At 38.6% G+C, this 21,684-nt stretch overlaps 1 pseudogene; it reads right to left on the reverse strand.

Annotated features, from left to right (window-relative positions):
• Nucleotides 1–17,166, reverse strand: part of LOC109861013 — a 19,681-nt pseudogene extending 2,515 nt beyond the window's left edge.
• Between the last annotated feature and the right edge of the window lie 4,518 nt (nt 17,167–21,684).

Below are 21,684 nucleotides of genomic sequence, written 5' to 3' on the forward strand. Positions count from 1 at the left end.
GCAACGTGGGCAAAAGCAACTCGTGGGCAATCGCAACTTGGGCAATCACAACGTGGACAATCGCAACGTGGGCAATTGCAACGTGGGCAATCGCAACGTGGGCAAAAGCAACTCGTGGGCAATCGCAACGTGGGCAAAAGCAACGTGGGCAATCGCAACTTGGGCAATTGCAACGTGGGCAATAGTGACTGTGGGCAATCGCAACGTGGGCAAAAGACTCCCACTCGATTTCGCCCGTTGAATCTGTTTCTGACTTTCTTCTCATTGTGCGTACTGTATCCAGTTAGAAATGATTATACGAATCTTGCGTATGACATCTTCGAACGCTTTGCGATTTTAATGTTGATAATTAGCAAGTTTGTGAGGGTCCAAGATCTTCTGCTTTGAAGGTGAAGGCAGAATCTTTAAGTCGCATTCTTTTGCTTCACGAAGCAGCTGCACGGCGGTGATCTTTATCCCCGCGGTCGCCTAGTTTTTCATCTTTGCCACCTTGAGTATCTTCTGTGATTTCTCCGTAGAGATGGATAATCTCACACAGAGGTGTAAGAATTTTACAGTATATTTTGTTTTACATTGTGTTGATTTTTCTGCAATATGAAAAAAATTAAATAAAATTGATACTACTTTTGAATTCTTTTCTAGGTTAAAAAAATTCTATCCGCGATATGTACACGTCTCTCAATTAGAAAAATATCAGAATATCAAGATTTGATATAAAACCTCGGATTGATTTGTTTGATATTTAGCCAAAAGTTTGTAAAATAATATCAAATGTCAAAAATTTATAATTAAGAAAATTTTACAAAAAAATAGTAATCTTTAATAAGTTTTTTAAGTATAAATCAACTTATTTTCTAATATCATTATCTTACCATTATTACTTTTTACATCCCTAATAACAACGATATTATCCAGCATACTCCAAATTTGATTTATTATAGAAATTAATACTTTCATATTTATCACTTATATACTCATAATACTTAAGGAAAAAAAATACTTTTATCTATTTTGTAATCCAAGTTCTAGCATCCTTAATATTATATTGTTTGCTATAATTATCAACCCAGTAATTTTAAATTCAAGAGATTCAATATTACTATTATCTTTATTTATAAAAGGTGGAATCACCCTTTTCCATTTATGAATAACTGTTTTAAGCAAATTTAGATACTGGCAGGCAATTGCACTTTTACTAATTTTTCAGAAATTGCATCCATGTAATATTTTTTATCTTACAGAGATTACAAGACCAATCTTTATATTCTTAATACTGTTATCCCGTGGGATCTTCAGGATGCCGCGAGGAGGGACGTCGAGAAGATATCTTAATCTTGTTGTAACACTATAGCTTTTATTTTGAATAATTACACGTTTTCTTCACAACTTATGTTTACACCTTGATTCATCTAACTTCTAAGTCCCACAAGCGATGCTCTGTCGAGCAGAGCCTTCGGNCGCAACACGTTTCGGGATTAGTCCTCCGACAAACGGGTGACGCCGGCTTTTATATCTCAGCCACTCAATCATGATTGGCGGAGGAAAAACCTGACGGTATCCGGTGTCCGAAAAGTGCAATGCAAACCATTGCATCTTTTCGGCCGCGCGTGCGACCTTTGGTCAGCGCGTCCTTGGGCGCGCTATCACATTTCGCGTAGCGACCGCCGACTGGATCCTCGCGTCGGATTCCAGTAGCCCCGATAACCTTACAATAAGCATTTTAAACCGATCGATAACACAAACGGGAATTACATAAACAAACATATAACTAAAACATATAATTAAACATACTGTTTAACCTTATACAAGCACCTTATAACAATACTAACAATATATTCTATATATTTTTAAATATAACAATAATTGTTTCGCCTGTTTCTATAATCAACATTAAAAAAATAAAAATCTTAATTACAGATTATTTCAGTAATAAAACAAGATACATTATTATACTTATTTAAGTAAAACATCAAATATGATTTATATACTGTTTTACTTACTCTACCAGTTTACTTATAATTAGTTAAATTTTGAATAAACCTAAAATCTTACTCAAAGTTTTAAACGCAGTATTAAAAACTTTAATATTTGCATTAATAATAATAAATTTATCAAAAATGCCACCAGTTTGTTTTTTTATCTTCAAATAATTCACAATTTACATTATTATTAAAAATTCAAATATGATGCTATTAATAATCTTTCTCTTATTTAATTCCTTGTTAATAACATTTATCCACATTAAAATAATTTTATGATTTATATTTGTAAAGAAATTGAATTTAAATTTACACAAAAAAATTAAGTTTTGAGTTAAATACTTCTGTCTTTATTATCTTACCCTTATTTACGCCCTGAAGAGGGTACTGGATACCGACTATAGACACCTGTAAACCGACGTTTCTAAGAAGTCTTGTGGTATCGTATTTACTGCATAAAATCTAAAATGTTTTTCCAGATACAAATAAAATGTGCCAAAATGTATTGTTAGCTACTTGTGATTGTCGAAAATAAACATAAATTTTTACTACTAAAGTTTTCTTCTATAACCTCATTATATATTCAAGTGGCATAATTATTTGTAAAGTTGTATACGTATTCAAACTTAGCGAGCGATAAAAGTACGACAAAAAAGAATACAATGAGACAATCCGGTTATATTTGCACATCTAATTAATGAGAAAGTGAGATTCTTGTAATGATTCATATCTGCTATCATATGCTATAACTGTGTCTGAAGAAACCCAGCACTATGTGCTTCACGAGAATTCCGATAGGGACTATGACGCGTGCGCAGATGATCATTATGCATATGTTTATCTGTCATGCTACATGACAGATCTTCAAACCTACAAATCTGCAAACATAAAAATCGTTCTATAGTAGTTGCAGAAAGCAAACGCAAGTCTCACAAAATTGATCAATTGCATTTGTCAAATCACTCAGTCCAAACAGGATTGGTCACTTCCGCGAGATTTGTGACTGCAATTTCGTTTTGCACTATCATAGAACGACTTGAAAATAAATCGTTTTGCTGAGCACGTGTTTTTTTACTAAAGTTTTCATTACAACACAATACAAGTAAAACTTTTAAAATTTTAGTGCAGAATCCACGAAGTGAATATTTGTGTTGCATTTGTTGCGTAATATTACATTATAGTGTAATGAATTACGTAATATCTATTGTAATGTATTACATTTATATCGTCTTGTAATCAATTACGGTATATTGTAATTATTTTGTGTTTAGGGATTCTCCATTAGAATATCATCTGTACTAACGTGAGTATAGAAAACACTGCCAACGCATGCTGGCTATTTTTTAAATATTTATATACCACAATGTCAAATGCATGTATTTGACTATAATGTTTCTTTGTCTTTTTTCCCAGAGGCGTTTATAAAAACGTGTACTGGAGTAATAATTATTATGAACTGCTAACGCATGCTGGCTAGTTTTTAAATAGTATTAATATATCACAATGTCAAATGCATCTATTTGACTATAATGGTTCTTTGTTTTTCTTCCCAGAGGCGTTTTTAAAATCGTGTGCTGGAATAATAATTATTATGAACTGCCAACGCATGCTGGCTAGTTTTTAAAGAATATTAATATACCACAATGTCAAATGCATGTATTTGACTATAATGGTTCTTTGTCTTTCTTTCCAGAGATGTTTACAAAAACGTGTGGTGGAGTAAAAATTATTATGAACTGCCAACGCATGCTGGCTATGTTCTAAAAAATATTTAAAAAAAACAGTGACAGATGCATTTGTTTGACTGTACATTTGCTTTGTCTTTCCTCCCAGAAGCGTTCATGATTACGTGTGCTGGAGTAATCATTATTATAAACTGCCAACACATGCTGCCTATGTTTTACATACTATTAAAATAAAATAATATCAGACGCATCTAGTTGACAGTAAATTTGCTTTGACTTTTACATATATTGCAATTGTTCTTTTAAGAAGCAATTTCGCGAACAGTTTGTAAGATCAGGTACATGTAATTTAAGATTTATACGTCGTCGTACTCGGTTTTGGCAAAGAGTTGGTATGTAGGCTTTTGCGGCTCATTGCCATTATCATTACATTGTCTGTTACGTCGTCGTGATCGTCATTGTCAAGACGGAGCACAGGGACTGATTCTCTTCTACACAATGAATCTTTTCACAGCTGGACGAGCTTTGAACGGAGGTACAGCGCCGAGACCAGGAACTGCTAGCAATGTCGGCAAAAATGAAAACGCTTGAAGAACAACATCAGGATTATCAGAGACACATTGCCGTACTCAAAGAATCCTTCTGCGCCAAAGAGGAGCATTACATGTTGCAGGCCGATGTGAGTACATTTTGAGTATATCACATAAAAATTCATAACTATGTGTTGTATGTACAGTGACTGACACAAAATTACTATTTTTAAATGTTTGAGTTTTTATAAAAGTTTTACAAAACTGAAAAACTTTCTAGTAGTTTTTTTAGTATGATTATTTTTTATTAATACAACTTTTAAATACAAAGAAAATTTTTGGCATTTTCTTCAGATTATTTATTTTATCCTTATTTTACTACATCGAAAAAATTATATTTTCGTATTTAGAAGATCTTATATTTAAAAAATTAGGTAATAGTGCAGATTAGGGGAGCCACCTCCGATTTCAATAATTTTTACATATGTTGTCAAGGTCATTGTCCCGAGTAATAGTGTGAAGGTTTTAGGCGGGCGTCGTTGTTTTTTAAAAAGTTATAAAAAAAGGAGTCTACTGAACAATATGCAATTCTTCGACACTCTATGAATAAATATGTGTTCGCGTTTGAAGCGCGTAGGCAGGGAGGCCGCGCTCCCCCTGCACCCCCCTAAAACCTAACCTAACCTAACCTTTAAAAGGAACTTTGCCTTTCCCCGTGCTCCCCCCTCGAAAATCAAGTACAAAGCTTCAAAGCTCAATTCAAGCTTCTTGTAAAAAGTGGGTACTTGATTTTTGAGGGAGGAGCAGGGGGAGAAACTGTCACCCGGGGCTGATAGGCAGCCGGAGGACAACCATCAGTACTTGGACCACGGACTGGATCGGCTTCTCCAGGACTTGGGGGATGGCCAGCAGGAGTTAATGGTCAAGGCTGCGGAGGACGGCCAGCAAAAACCTGTAGAATAGGAGTAACGTTAAGGCAAAGCTTATTATTTATGTTTCTTTTGTTGGTAACCCATAACGGGTGTATTTAAGTATGTGTTTGTATAACGGGTAAACAGTGTTAGTTTTACGTCGTTAGTTTCAGGCGATATTAGATGTGTTTTGTAAGAAGTAGTTTTAAGTCAAAACGTGTCAGTTTCAGTTAAGGGTTCAAATGGTCACGGTTTGTGATGTTAAGTTCCTACGTTTGTGATTTTTTTTGGTTAGCCGTTAAAGGCGAAAGTTTTTTGTTTTTATTTTTTGTCGTTTTTATTACTTGTTTTCTGTTGCCGTCGTCGTTTAAGTTAGAGGGCCAAAAGAAGCCTGGGACCGTTTGCAAATACACATAAACACACATAATCAAGTAAACAATCAAACACACACCAACCACACCTTACACTCCTATAAAACATACACCCGCAGTATTGTGCGCTAAGTAACATAAACAAGGAAATAAGCACCATAGACAAAAACAAGCGAATAGTAACGCAAACGCACAACATTCAGTCAAGGTTTAAGCCAACAATATACACACACGAACAAACACCTTAGTTCACACTTTACAGTCACTCGAAGATCATATACACATACACGCATAAGGCCATACACCTATACCATACACATCAGAAGGTCGTACACATCCCATCCACACTAAAATCAGTCATTAAGTCACATACATAGGATCAGTTAAGACACACACATACATACTAGAATAAACACTCTTACACAATACGCGCACACCAGAGGACCACACACGCTCCAACTACACTATTACCAGTTGTTAACTCGTACATACATAGTCGTTCAAAACGCACACACACACAATCAAATAAGGGTTCACACATACGTTGTTCAAGCTAGGAAGTCACACTTGGCTCAGTCATACTAATTTTACATATTAACTCATTCATTCGACTCGTACTACATATATACACTAACACACGATTAAGCAGAAAAACATACACCATCCATACCACACATACACAAACATTCTCACAACACACATAGTTACCCTTATTCGCGCTCCTAGAGTAAGAGGAGTGGGGAGGAAAAGCTGCGCGGTCAGGAGAGGCGGCAGAGCAGGCAGTCGATAGAGAGCTCTCGCCAAGTGCGGACATATAGGCGAAACTAATAAGCTCTTCGCGGCTCATTTTGCGCATGGATTAATTATTATTTAATACAAGTAGTATTAAGAGCGTGAAAAGTTTATATTGTAAATATTTAGTGTTTAATAAACGTAAAAAAAAAAACAAAGTCGTGTTTGTGAGATGCGTTGTGTCCTGATTTATCCCGATATCCCGAAAACGCCACGTTGGTTGAAGAAAGAGGGAAAGGACGGCATCAAGCATCAGTTGGAATCCTTGGTGTTTGAAGGAAGCGGGTAGCTGTAAAACACCTGGCGACCGTCAAGAAAGGACGAAAAGTAGTGAGTCTCATCCATTGGCAATAACTAACCCCGGTCACAAAACAAAGTACCTTTTGAAAGTTAGATTTTAGAAAGAGAGTGCAGGGGGGCGGCGCTCCCCCTGCTTACTCGCTTCAAACGCAAACCAAATGTACGTGGGACCGAAAAAGAAGAATTTATTCATAAAACTTCTTCTTTTTGTAACTTTTTAAAAAACAACGACCCCCGCCTAAAACCTTCACACTATTACTCGGGACACTGACCTTGACAACATATGCAAAAATTATTGAAATCGAAAGTGGCTCCCCTATTCTGCACTATTACCAAAAATTATCTTAAAGGTTTTTTAGATAACATTTTCTAAAATTAAAAATATATTCTTTCCTAAAGAATATAGTCTTTATTTCTGATAGTTAGATATATATGTTTTTCTGCCTATAGACAATTTGTATGAGTTGTTACGTTGAGATTACACCAGCGAATACTACCATGATCAAAAAATAACCGGAATTTATTCGTAAAAAGAAAAGTACATGTTTATTCTTCAAAATTCAAGTTGTCTTATTCAAAGTAGTCCCCGTCGGCTGCGATGTACTTGTGCCAGCGTTTGATCCACCCCTCGAAGCTTTTCTGGAAGTCGGTTTTTGGTATAGCCATTAGTGCCTCCAGCAATTTTAGCTTTATTGCCTCCACACTCTCAAAACGAGTTCCTCGTAGTGGTTTTTTGAGTCGATCGAATAGGAAAAAGTTACATGGTGCCAGATCAGGTGAATTGGGCGGTTGGTGAATGATATTGGTGTTGTTTTTGACGAGAAACTCACGAATAATCAACGCATTATGAGATGGCGCATTATCGTCATGGAAAATTCACGAGTTGTTGCCCCACAAAACAGGTCTTTTTTTGCGGATAACTTCGCGTAACCGTTTTATAACTCCTAGGTAATATTTCTTGTTGGCTGTCTGGCCTTTTGGGAGGAATTTATGATGAACGACACCACTGTAGTCAATGAAAACAGTAAGCATAACTTTTTTCTTTGATTTAAATTGACGTGGGTTTTTGGGTCTTGGCTCATCTATGGCTCGCCATTCACTTGATTAATGTCGTGTTAGCGTGTCGTACTCATACACCCACGTCTCGTCACCTGTAATTATGCGTTGGATGACTGTTAGGTCGGAATCGACCATGGAAACCATCTCTTTTGAAATTTCAGCGCGATGCAATTTTTGCACAAAATTTAATTCTTTTGGCACCAATCTCGCAGTAACTCGCCTCAGACCCAAATCCTTAAAAAGCAAAATGCTCTGAACGGATCCGAATGATATGTTGGTGGTCTCAGCTATCTCCCTTATCGTCAATTTGCGATTTTCGATTAACAATTGTCGGATTTCATCAACGTTTTCATCAGTTTTCTATGTCGATGGGCTCCCAGGACGAGCATTGTCCTCAACAGTCTCACGACCACTTTTAAAGCGTTCATACCACTGGTACATCTGTGTTTTAGATAGAATATCGTCACCATAACACTTTTGTAACATTTAATTTCATTTTTATAACAAAATTTAATGCAAGAACGTTGTTCAAGTTTTGAATCCATTGTAAAAATCGCCGCGACGTAAAAACTTGATGTAAAAAATCACTGTCATAAAGGTAAATGAACAGCTGATAAGCAGAAGCTTGGCATGAGTGTCCGTAACAATGCTATCAACGTGACACAAACAACAGAATTCTAAATCAATAAGCCCGCGAAGTTTAAATTAAAAATTCCGGTTATTTTTTGATCATGGTAGTTTTAAAATAAAACAATATCAGATCTATTTGACTGTATATTTGCTTCGTCTTTCTTCTCAGAGGCGTATTTGATAACGTGTGCTGGAGTAATAATTATTATGAAGTACCAACGCATGCTGGCTATGTTCTAAATAATATTTAAAAAAACAATAACAAATGCATCTGTTTGACTGTACATTTGCTTTGTCTTTTCTCCCAGAGGCGTTCTTGATAACGTGTGCTGAAGTAATAATTATTATGAACTACCAACGCATGCTGGCTATGTTCTAAAAAATATTTAAAAAAACAATAACAAATGCATTTGTTTGACTGTACATTTGCTTTGTCTTTCCTCCCAGAAGCGTTCTTGATAACGTGTGCTGGAGTAATAATTATTATGAACTACCAACGCATGCTGGCTATGTTCTAAGTAATATTAAAAAAACAATGTTAAATGCATCTTTTTGACTGTAAATTTGCTTCGACTTTCCTCCCAGAAGCGTTCTTGATAACGTGTGCTGGAGTAATAATTATAAACTGCCAACACATGCTGCCTATGGTCTACATAATATTAAAATAAAACAATGTCAGATGCATCTTCTTGACTGTAAAGGTGCTTCGTCTTTCTTCCCAGAGGCGTTTGTGTAAAGGCGTGTGTTGGAATAATAAGTATTATAAAGCATTTTTAACCCTTTGCACTCGAGGCCTTTTTCGCTCGCGCGAACCAGCAACTCGAGACGATTTCGGCTATGCTATAGAGAAGCATTATACAGGTACTTTAAAATCATTTATACTCAAACAAACGTATACAAATAATAAAATTTCACTAATTTATTTATTTTTATATTGAATACACCAAAAGTAGACGCCGCTCGAGTAGACGCTTCAAATCGGACGGGCGCCTTAGCGGCGCCACTCGAGTGCAAAGGGTTAATTGATGTGTGCTTGTTAAATGTATTTCAAATTTTTAATGTCAGAAGCGCCTTTTGTCACATAAAATTGTTTCGTCTTGTCTCTCAGAATTGCTTTTAAAAACGTGTATTGGTGTACTAATAAATATAAAGGTTTGATGAGCAACATATGCTGGCTATCTTTTAAATTGTGCTAGAGACGTCTTTTGTAACATAAAGCTTTTTCTCTTTTCTCTCAGAGATGTAAGCGTATGCAAGTGTACTTATGAATAGGAAGTACTAATAATTATCGTGTGCTGGCTATGGTCTAATTGGCCTTTTTTGTAACATAAAGTTGTTTTATTTTTTTTTTGCTCAGAAGCGTTTTTCTAAACTCGTGCTGGTAGAAAACTTATTTTGAAGCATTTACAAATGACGTGTTCCGGCTATATTCTAAATTTATTGTACCAGAGACGTCTCGTGTAGTATAAAAGTTGTTTTACTTTTGTCTTAGAGACGTTTTTGTTATTGNAAAGTAGTGTACTAAATAATGTGGACAGTTACAATCAATGTGTGCTGGCTATGTTCAAAATTTCTTTTACCAGAGACGTCTTTTTGCAACAGAAACTTGCTTTCTCATTTTCTTAAACATACGCTTGTATAAACGAGTACTGGTGGACTAATGAAGCATTTGCAATCGACATGCTGATTATGTTCTAAATTTATTGTGTCAGAGGCGTCTTTTATAACATAAAGTTTCTTTTGTTTTAGAGGAGTTTTTAGTAACGCGTAATAGTGTGTTAAAGAATGAACATTTACAATTAGCGTGTGGTGGCCTACCTAAATTTGTATTGTCAGAGATATCTGTTATAACATAAAGTTCCCAAAACTAGTAAACCTTAGACCTATAAAGAAGTATGACAAATATCTGCTCAAGAACTGTCGTTATTAAAAATGATAATTTCAANAGACTTGTTGAAAAAACATAGCTTGATAAATGACTCCTAATACATTGCTCTATTCAAATGTATAGTCAGTCTGCAACTTATTAACTATTTGTTTACTGAGTATCATAGGCGTGCACACACGCTTATGCTGGTTTCTAGGCTTGTGTGAATGTGTATATATATAAAAGAGAAAGAGAGAGAGGGAGGAGAGAAAGAGAGAGCATAAAGAATGTATTTTTATCTCTATGTTTCTTGTTTATTTTGTCTGGTTTTGTTTAGAGTGCAATGGACTAATCGCTATGTCTCGCGTATATTTGATTTTTTCTTGTACATTTTGATGGCCGATTATTGTACAGCGCGTCTCATGAGCATTTCAATAATATGTAAACCTATCTATACAATATAAAATTTTTGATGACATTTAATTGATATTTTTTTAATAGTAATATATATAAATTAAATAAAAAGTTATTATAACTTCTATGTAAACATATGTACGTAATAACAAATGTATAATGTTCTGTATAATACTGCGATCGTAGTGCGGTACTTTTCAGAAAAATAAATGCACATTAACAAAATTTTCTAACCCTTTCTATTTCTATAATTAGTATTAATATATTATTTAGTCTTTTGTATATTGCATTGTATGTAGATGTGGCGACACAACCTGTACGCCACTTTTGACAGCTCCGTTTGCACGCGGCTATTTAACAGCACGGTCTGTCGCTATCTGTCGAATTTTGACAGATAGCGGCAAGGAGCTAATTTCAAGCAAATAAAGCTTTTAATTAGTCCGCGCTGAAAGGCGTATTTTTTCGTGTATAAAAATTCTCCAAAAAGCAATATAAATAAAAACATTGAGGCGTTTTGTCGGCAATAATAAAACATCGCTCAAAAGTGTAGTATCATGTGGAAATTCGCTCCCCTGGAAATTCCCTTGGTGAAGCTGACAAAGCTGCACAAAATTTTCCTCACTAAAAGAAATTCTCGGCTGAACCAAACTTTGTCCCCGACAAGCGAATGGATTTTCGATCTTTTACGCTGCATCTCACCGATCCGGGATCTGACATTGACGAGTTCTCAGACCGTCTCAATTTGGATCACCCGGGGAACTCAAGCCGATCCAGCTAAGGCTTCAAAGGGGGGCTCAAGTTGAAGTATCAACGAACTCCAGAGGACATCAAATAGAGGCCTACGTCTACGACAATAAACATAATTGAAATAACCAATGGATATACACGCATGCTGCATGTCTACGCTATAATGGTTCAGGTGATATTATATAACTTGTGACGTTTTTCTGAGTTCTTACAAGTTTTTCGCGTCGCCCCGCCCGAAACGAATGTACAAAATCTGGACACGGACGGAAGTCCGCGAGATCGGGAACGTCTGTATCGTCAGGAGAGAAAAGGATTGTAAAACGAGCACACCACTGCGCCGAGCCGACAAATCCTTTGTAAAAATTCTGGGTGATAGACGCGTGACCGCGTCAAAATCTGCGCTCGACACAACGGGCCGACTAGCTCTATTTGAACGGAAAGGGGTTGAGTTTGTACTATAAATAACCAAGGCTGTCCCGATCAAATCTCGAATTATATCCGGAATTAACCACACTTTGGATTAGAACATTAATTAACAATTTATTATAATACCGCGAAGTAAGAGACACGTTTACAGAAAAAAAAAGAATACAAAAATATAGTTAGCAATTTTTACATAGCCATGCGGCGTTCACCCGCAAGTAAATAACAAAGAAAGAAAAAAAGAAAAAAAATACCAAAAAGAATTTAATACTACAAATAACGGTATTCGCTTCGCAGAAACGCAATTAATCGCGGAACCGATTTGATATAGAAGTCGAAATGCCGGAAACTCTAGCGTCGTCCTTCTAGCTTCACTTCAACTAGATACTCTCGGATGACAGAATAGTAACAGATCAAGTACCAAGCGTGGTATGCAAGCATTCAGGAGGATGAAATCAGCCAGAAAGGTTACTCTAACAAAATCGTGCGCTTACAACTAGGCATGCAAAGGCAGGTCGCAAGGCGTAATATCTACACCGTCGGACTTACTTGATTTTGCATGGGCTGGTCGGGCTTACGCCGCGTGCATGCACGGCGCAAAGCTTTTGCCGAATTCCCGTTACTGGTCTCGATGTAATTCAGCAGCCAGTTATAATGCAGCAAGCACATTGCCAATTAGCACACCGGAGTGAAGCGCTCGCGAAATCGAAAGAGCTAGACAATTTATAACCAAAAATACCTGTCAAATTCGCCTGTTTAAAACGGCGAATCCGCTGTGGAATTTGCCACACAAAACGAGAGCTATGCACTCTCCGATCCGATAGATTCTTAGAGTCGATTAGATATTCCCCTTCAGTTCGATACGACAGCGGTATTCATCTACTTTTTGGTACGATAAGTGGCTTGCCGTTCCAAGCGGCCGAGATCGAGACGGTACAATATGTCCCAGGCGAATTCCAAGGGTCGAGCATACGTCAGAGAACGCGACGGCGTATTCAATGTACGCTCGCAACTACCCGGACGATGCCCGTCGCAAAAAGTTCGCTCAAATATAATTCACACGCACACAAGATGGGCGCAAATATTCTTTCTTGTTGCTCTTCCGAATCGCACCCCTTTTACTCGAGGCAGATTACTCGGAAAATCCACATCAACATGCTCCATACAATGTGATAGCGGTACAGTAAAGTAGCGTGCAATGTCGCAATTAGCGATTTACTTAAATAAACAAACGATAGATCCGCTAGATTGCCAGGTAACGGTACGATATTCGGTACGATAATCGGTACGGTATTCGGTACGATATTTGGTACGATACCCGGTACGAAATATGGCGGTCGCAAAACGATACAATAAACAAACACTTTTACACGCAAAACAACAAAATGACCAGGATGCTGCTTGGCGCGTTACCGGAACTCCAGAGCTTGTAATACTCAATAAAGTAATTACGCGAGACGCACTTAAACCTACAAACTAATACCCAGTGTACCCAGTTTTGACTCTCGTACAACACGCTGCAGCAAGTGAAGGAAATACGCACACAGGCGAGCAGCCGTGTACGTGTGCGCTCGACGCTACGGCCGTCTTCGGGCGGTAGAAAAGAACAGAGATATGTCTACTGTCTCTTTTTTTCGACATAGCTATAGCGTAGGCGTATACGCGGCTAAGCCTCGCGCTAGCAGCTGTTTATTATTTTTCGCCGTTTTTGTCTTCGGTCTTGAACTTCTTTACTTACAGAAACATTTCGATTAAATAAAAAAATATTAACACCATAAAAGAATAATTAGAAAAATGAAACATATGAGGAGCACAAATGAAAAGTAAAGAATATAAATCCACTCTTGGCCAATATGTACGTCTTTTTGTTTTAAATAAAAAAGAGAAAAGTATACTTAATTATACAGGTAGCAAAATTATTGTTAATATAAAATACATAGAGGTAAAAATATATTTTAATGTTGTTTGTTACGTAAAAAGTATTCTGTTAGTATACTTTTTACTTTGTACTCGCAATTACATATAATATAAATTAAACAAAAAAAAGTATTCTTGCAAGAAGAATTTTATTGTATTTAAGAAATGAACTACGTACACATTGTTGCTCAACGAAAACCTCGAGAAAGTGGTGGTTTCTACCGTCAAAAACAATATAAATTATTTGTTTTGTTTACTATTGTAATAAATGTTTATATATACGTTGTTTAGCATAAAAAATAATAATACTTTGTTGTACCACTACGACGGTACTGGATACTTTTCACAGGATCTTTCCGTTTGGATTCGAAGAGAAGTAACTTCGCCTTGCTCAACAGTTTAATAAACTTTATTTGACGATTTAGTTTTTTAATACAAGTACGACAGTGAACTCATGTAACTGATTATACCTATGTCGCACAGTGCTTACATCTACGCTAATTGCGACCTTCCAGCCCGACTCCACGTGGTAATACTCTCCTATTTTTTCGAAATAGATTCCCGGTTCCTGATCGAACTCTCTGATTTCATAGCCTTTGGCTACACCAATGCCACAAACTAGCAGTACCCTAAAAAAAACTACTACAGAAAAAGAAACAAAACATTTGCATGCAGACTCACATTCGCACACTTTTATTACACGGAAGTTGTCGCTCATTTCTTCTTAAAACAGCTAACGCTTACTCAGCGTTACACGTGGAACCGCGGACGGTGGTGTCACGATAAACTCATCGCTATGCTCATTTCAGCGTGTTCCGCTGTGTCTTTACAACTAATTCTTAGTACCGCAACCTTTTCCACAATTTTTTTAACCCATTTTTTTTTTTAACGTGATTTCTGCGACAACGAGCGTCAGTGTCTTGTCAGTCGTCCGACCATTAACTCGATCTCGAGAAAAGAAATTGTTACGTCCTGACCTTCGGTTACGATCGGGTCCTAACAGAGGAACGCAACTTGACACACGACACTTTTGTGTATTATATCTCGGCACACTGATCTAATGAGATAAGGCAAGCATGCGAGTCGAGCGAGACTGTTCAACGACGTAGTCAAGTCAACGGACTTCCCGATAGTATTTCTCTAATGTCTTCTTACTCGTCGGTCCTCTTTTAAATCTTAGAAACAATTCTAATTTACCTGGGACAGGACCTGGCGATCACGTGATAAGATTAGAGAAATGAGTTTTCAGGATAAATTGTTTAACAATTCATTTAATTAGTTAAAGCCGTTTCATTTTTCTGAGTATATAAATCATTTTTATTCAAAATATTAACATTTAGGTTTATTCAAAAAATATATTCTTACGCAAGGTGAATTAAATAATTGGACGTGTGATGAAGTTCGGTGTGAATTTGAATACACACTGGCATTGTTATTATTTTTAATCCTAGGAGTTCGTTATTAACATTACTTTTAGTATTTTCAATATTTTAAATCCTTATGTAAATGAGCACCGTCACTACTTAGGCTACTACCGGATAGACGGGGGTTGGTATGCTTTGGTCCGCTCGCTCGACTGGCAGCGGTTCTCCGCCGCAAGGTTTGATTTTAAATATCGCGTTGTTAGAATCACGGTTGATTTTCGGAGCGGTTGTATGACACCTACATACGATTTGGTACTGCTTAAAGTTTGACAGTGGTGATTGGAAATCGGCAGCGGTTCAGAACAACTGACGTCGTGAGTCGCTAATCCGATAGAAACGGTAGTCAGCAGCGGCCCGGAACGACACACAAGGTTGTGAGCTGCTAATCTGACGGGAAAAGAAATCGGCAGTTGTTCAAAACGACACAAGGCCGTGGACAGCTAATCCAATTGAAAAGAAATCGGCAGGTGTTCGGGACGACACAAGGTCGTGAACAGCTAATCCGATAGAAAGAAAATCGGCAGATGTTCGGGACGACACAAGGTCGTGAACAGCTAATCCGATTGAAAGGAAACCGGCAGTTGTTCGGGACGACACAAGGTCGTAAACAGCTAATTCGATTGAAAGGAAATCGGCAGTTGTTCTGGACGACACAAGGTCGTGAACAGCTAATCCGATTGAAAGGAAACCGGCAGTTGTTCGAGACGACACAAGATCGCGAACAGCTAGTCCGACTAGGATCTCGAGGAGAAGAGCTTACTAAATGGAGCAGTTATTAATTGAACTATCGAATTTAATCCTGTCATCCAAATATCAATCGTCTCGAAGTAGGTTTTACTGTGTGCGTGGGAATCTTAGATCGTTTAGCAAAACTATTGCGTTAGTAAGTACTCACTACTTATTGGTTACGGTAGAATGTCGAGATGAGTGGTTGATTCGCTTTGCCCAAAAGTCAGGAGTCTGTCGGCTGGACTCAGGTGGAATGAATTGGTTGTCTCCTCTGATGGAAGTTGTCACGAATCGCACTGTTCACTCGGATTTACGTGCCGAGATCGATATCAAATTAAGAATCGTTTGGATTGTCGAATTTCAGACCGAACAGGAAAAGCAAGTACTTTTTTGTATGACCGAATTGACTCTAAGTTAACTAGTTGAATCGCACGAGAAGAAATAGAACTGTGTTAATAATCGTAATGCTGGTTATGAAGCTCTGACTCTCCGGTGTTCTAACACCTTATATATGATGATCTCGGGGCATTAACCCTTCTGATTTTTGCCAATCGTCTTTAGATTTTACTTCTCCCACTCTTTACTGATTAAAATGTCGATCTTTTATTTGCTAATCCGATCAGGCGAGAGGACGAATCATCGACAATCATTTCATCTGACTCGCTCAACATGTGTTTAAAGTTTGTTATCTGCACGTGCAGTTTCCTGTTTATTTTTGGTGCCCTAACATTTCTTGCTAGAAATTAGCGGACCGCCTAAATTATGTAAGTTTATATTCGTGAACTAAACATCCGGGCTACTTGATGATTAATTGACCGATACTCATTTGAAAGTCGGTAAGAGTGATTAGATAAAAAATTGCGATACGAATTTTATCTTAGTTCAATAGGTCCTCTGTTCTCTGCTCAAGGATTGTTATTTAAAAATTAATTCTAAGACGCAAATCTTAAAGCTAGTTTACGTCTGGTTCCAAACAGAAGGGGACCGTGGAGTCCAGGACGTAACAAAATCATGTCGAATGAATTGTTTTTACTCGGTCTCCGACAGTGTGCGTCGTGCCTTTCCGCGCCCTCTTGTTACATGTGCTTGGTGTCGGTCTAGCTGCGGAGCCTCCCCCGATCCTTTGCGAGTGAGGACGGCAGTGACGCAACGTCTTTGGATGTTTCGACCTTACCAGCCACGCCGCGCACCCCTGAGGGTCCACCACCGCCATCACCTGAGCCCAAGGATAACGAGGTAGTCATCCTGACGGTGCGGCCTCCACCACCGGCCTCCACCGATGTCCCGGAAATAATTTACCTGGGATCCCCCTCACCGGCCTCCCCCGATGACTCAGACGTGATCTGTCTGGAGTCCCCGTCACCCGCTTCACCTATTACTATCACCATTGATTCAAAGTGAAGCGCTTGGTAAGTGTTTTTTTTTAATTGTCTACAAATGGTTTTAGCCTGTTTACGTGCACATTCTGTGTGCGCTTCTTGGCTTTAATTGTATACGTCACATCAATTACTTTTGCAACCACTTCGTACGGTCCTATCCATTTAAATTCTACCTTTTTAGATCGGCCCCTGCGTAACGTTTCATCATACATTAACATTTTATCACCGATCTTGAATGTAACTGCTTTTGCACTCTTGTCAAAATACTGCTTGGCCTTTTCTTTTTTTTCTTTGAGATTTTCTCTTGCCACGCAATTCGCGGCGCGTAATCTTTCCTTTAATTCTTCTACATATTTTTCTAAGTTATATTGAGTCGAAGGCGGCTTAGCCAACGCCGTCGGTAACTTTGCCTGCCTTCCATACACGAGCTCAAACGGCGTGTACCCCGTTGCCGTGTGCGGCGTGGTATTATACGCAAACATTGCGTATGGCACCTACTCGTCCCAATCTGTTTGGTCTTCATTTACAAAGTGGCGGATATACTCCGTTAATGTTTTATGAGAACGCTCCAGCGCCCCGTTGCTTTCAGGGTGATACGCAGTCGTTTGCACTTTACTTATTTTCAGTAATTTACATACGTTTTTAAATAGCTCACTAACAAAATTCGTACCCCTATCAGTTAACACAGTTCCCGGAATGCCGTGTTTGCATATTATTTTTGTAACAAATTCTTTTGCTACAGTCGCGGCTTCTTGATTCGGTATCGGCACCGCTCTACTAAACTTCGTAAGACTGTCCTGGAACGTAAGCAAGTATTTATTTTTGTAACTTGATATCGGTAACGGCCCGACAATATCCAAAGCACCCTTCTCGAACGGCTCTCGTGGTGTATCTGAAATTACTAGAGGTGATTTTATTCTCCGCGAAAGTTTATTTTTCTGGCATGATTCACACTTTGCAACGTACGTTTCTACATCTTTTACCAAACCTGGCCAATTATAATTTTGACGGATTCTTTTTACCGTTTGCGCTACTCCCTGGTGAGCGCCTACCGGTGTGTCATGATATTCATACAGTATTTGTCTTCGTTCCTCCTCCGTAAGCTCACATTGTCTTACTCACTTCGTTCTCTTCTGTCTCTTTCATTACTTCGTTTGCCTCGCACGCGTTCGCTTCCAGCGCGGGACTCCGGCTTAGTGCATTCGCGTTGGTGTTAGATTTCCCTTTCTTATACACTATCTCGTAATCGTATTCCTCCAACTTGAGACGCTAGCGCACGAGCCGCGATCCGGGATCTTTCACATTAAATAGCCACACCAATGCTCTATGGTCTGTCACAATTTTGAACTTTGCTCCATATAAATACGGCCTAAAATGTTTCACGGCCCAAACGATAGCGAGCAATTCTTTCTCGATAGTGCAGTAGTTGCGCTCTGCCTTATTTAACACTCGGCTAGCGTAGGCTATCGGCCTGTCGCGACCTATTTCCCCCTCTGACAATACTGCACCGAGAGCGTAACCCGACGCGTCTGTCGTGACAATAAATTCTCGATTAAAATCTGGATACGCAAGTAACGGCGCGTTACTCAACTTTTCTTTCAAGGTTTCNAACGCGCAATGCTGTTCCTGACCCCAGCTAAACGCGACTCTCTTGCGCAACAGCTGTGTCAACGGCCTTGCAATTCTTGAAAACTGATCAATGACCTTGCGATAGTAACCTGCTAGTCCGATAAACGCCTGGATATCTTTTACTTTTTCCGGCACAGAGACCTTTGTTACGGCACTCACCTTCGTTAAATCTGGCAAAATTTCTTCTTCTGTAATCACGTGACCTAAATATGTCACCTCCTTTTGAAAGAACTCACACTTATCTGGTTGTAACTTGAGATTATACTCTCGCAGTCTATCAAATACATCTCTTATTCATCTTCCGTTCTTCTAGGCTGGACCCGTGTATAACTATGTCATCTAGGTAGACAAAGCATTTTATTCCTTGCAGCCCCATCAAGACTGCATTCATCAACCTTTGAAATGTTGCCGGCGCATTCTTCAGCCCAAAAGGCATCCTATTATACTCATAATGCCCGTATGGTGTTGAAAACGCCGTCTTTAATTTATCCTTTTTTCCATTGGTATCTGATGATACCCAGAAGCTAGATCAAGGGTCAAAAAGTACTTGGCATTCTTTAACTGATCAAGAATATCAGTTATATTCGGCAACGAAAATGAATCTCCGATCGTGACATCATTCAGCCGTCTAAAATCTACAACGACCCTCAACTTCCTGACGCCCGACGCGTCTATTTTCTTCGGCACGACTAAGAGTAGTCCATTCCATTCGCTCTTAGTATTTCTTATTATCTTATTTTTTAACATTTCTTTGATCTGCCGATTAACTTCCTGTTTATTCTTCTCTGGCAAACGATACGGTTTAACGCTGATTGGCGCGGTGTCGCTTTTTACCCGTATCCTGTGTGTCACTGCGTTAGTTTGAGTCAATGGTTCTTTTGCCAAATAAAATATATCGTTGTACGCTTCGCAAATCTCCAACAAGACTTGCTTTTCTTCCGTATTTAAATGCTGCATGTGTAGCGTCTCTTTTTCTTTTTCACTTCGCGCCTTTCCTTCCGTTTCGACGCTTACGCTTAAAACTTCGTTTTTGTCTTCCCCGTCTTCGCTTAGTTCTCCTACTTTTACTCGTGGTGTACTTATTTCCACTCTTTCTTCTGTAGTGTTTACTATACTTACTGGGCACAAATATTTCTCCGGCTGTACTAGACAACATCCTATGAATACTCCAGGCCGTGTTTCCTCTGCTTCTATTATGCCGATCTGATTGCTATCCGTGATTGCCTGTACGATGATTTCGCTTCTTGGTTGCAACACTACGCTTTGATACGGACGCAGTGTCATCGAATCATTACCTACCTCAAGCCGTCCTTCCTTGTAGTTATGTACGGCATTATATTTCCTAATGAAATTACTTCTAAGTATTCCTTGGTACTTAATTAGAAAGTCGTTTCTTACCACATATATTGCATGTTTTATTCTTCTTTTTCTCAATTGTATATGTGCCTTAATTCTTCCAATTACGCAAGTTTTATGTCCGGTAACTCCGGGTATTTCCAGTTTGGTTTTTTCTGCAAGTGTTTCGCCTTTCAGATATTTTTGCTTTATCAGTGAGACTGTTGCCCCTGTATCATACAACATTTCCACCTGGCCTCCTTTTGCCTCTCTTATTGGTATTTCAGCTAAATCTAACCCTGCTCGTGCTGTATTTACGTCGGTCATCTGTAATTCTGCTACGGAGACAGATTTCTTCTTTATTTTGTCTTCTTTTTTGTCACTTTCTGACGTTACGCTACTGTCGCTTCGGCTTTTCTTTTCTCGTGTCGCGCGTTTTGTTTTCCTTTGCGCGGTGTAATGTTTATCGTTTTTTTTGCCATTCAGCGACCAGCAGTTTTCTCGTAGGTGTCCTGTCTTTTTACAATAATTACAGTGTTTTTCTATTGCATTTACCCGGTTGCCACTTGGCTTAGGTAAAGACACCTTTCTAGACCGACATTCTCGTCCAGAATGTCCGGTTTTGCCGCATTTATAACAATTGTAATTTTTATTGCCACTACGTGCCTGATACTGCGTTCTATTTCTTGATTTTATTCCCGCGGCCTTTTCCTCCTCGCTTGCCCCGGCTATTGCCTCCTGGAGCGTGTCATATCTGCGCGACCGCACAATTAATCTTGAATCCTCTCGCAACCCTATTTGATAGTGGTGCAACGCCTGTTCTTTAACAGTTTCCAAAATCGTACGCTTTTGTTCCATATTTCGCTCTTTTCCTTCTATCATGGACTCATAAAGCTCCATCGCAAGTTGATTTATCCGTTGACCAAAATTTAGCGCACTCTCGTCATTCTTTTGTTTTACTGAGCTGAACTCTATTTGTAATTCAGTTGTACCTCTTTTTGCTGAATACGTGGTTTCTATCTCAAATTTCAACTGCTCAAAACTGTGTATATCCCGCGTTCCAAAATCTAGGAGTGCCTGTCCCTTTAACTTAGTGCACAGGATAGCTTCCAGTAACGTTTGCTCGTCTACCGGGTTTATATTTTTTACCGCATAACTACACGCGCTTAGAAATTCCCGCAACTGCGTTTGTGATTTCCCATTGAACGTGGGAATCATTCCACGCGCTTCCTTCAGCGTTATATATCCGAGTAAATGTGCAGTTTGGCTGCGTACGTCCGCGGCCGTTCGTCCGTAAGTTGCATTTAACCCCTTAACCTACAATGACGGGCAGAGCCCGCGTACGATGGTCGGGCCAAACGTAAATATTACGGGCATAGCCCGCGTACGGTGATCGGGCCAGAAGTGAATATTACGTAGAATATTTGATATGCAATTACAGCCTGATGCAATAATTGTTTATTACAAAATGTTTATTTATACAAAAATCCAAAATACAAAATTAGTAATCTGTAACGGTATGATATAGTTCAAAGCATTCCTGTTGTTCGGCCCAACATCTTC

The sequence above is a fragment of the Pseudomyrmex gracilis genome, unplaced genomic scaffold (assembly GCF_002006095.1).
Source record: "Pseudomyrmex gracilis isolate BER0280 unplaced genomic scaffold, ASM200609v1 scaffold_542, whole genome shotgun sequence".
Classification (NCBI taxonomy): Eukaryota; Metazoa; Arthropoda; class Insecta; order Hymenoptera; family Formicidae; genus Pseudomyrmex; species Pseudomyrmex gracilis.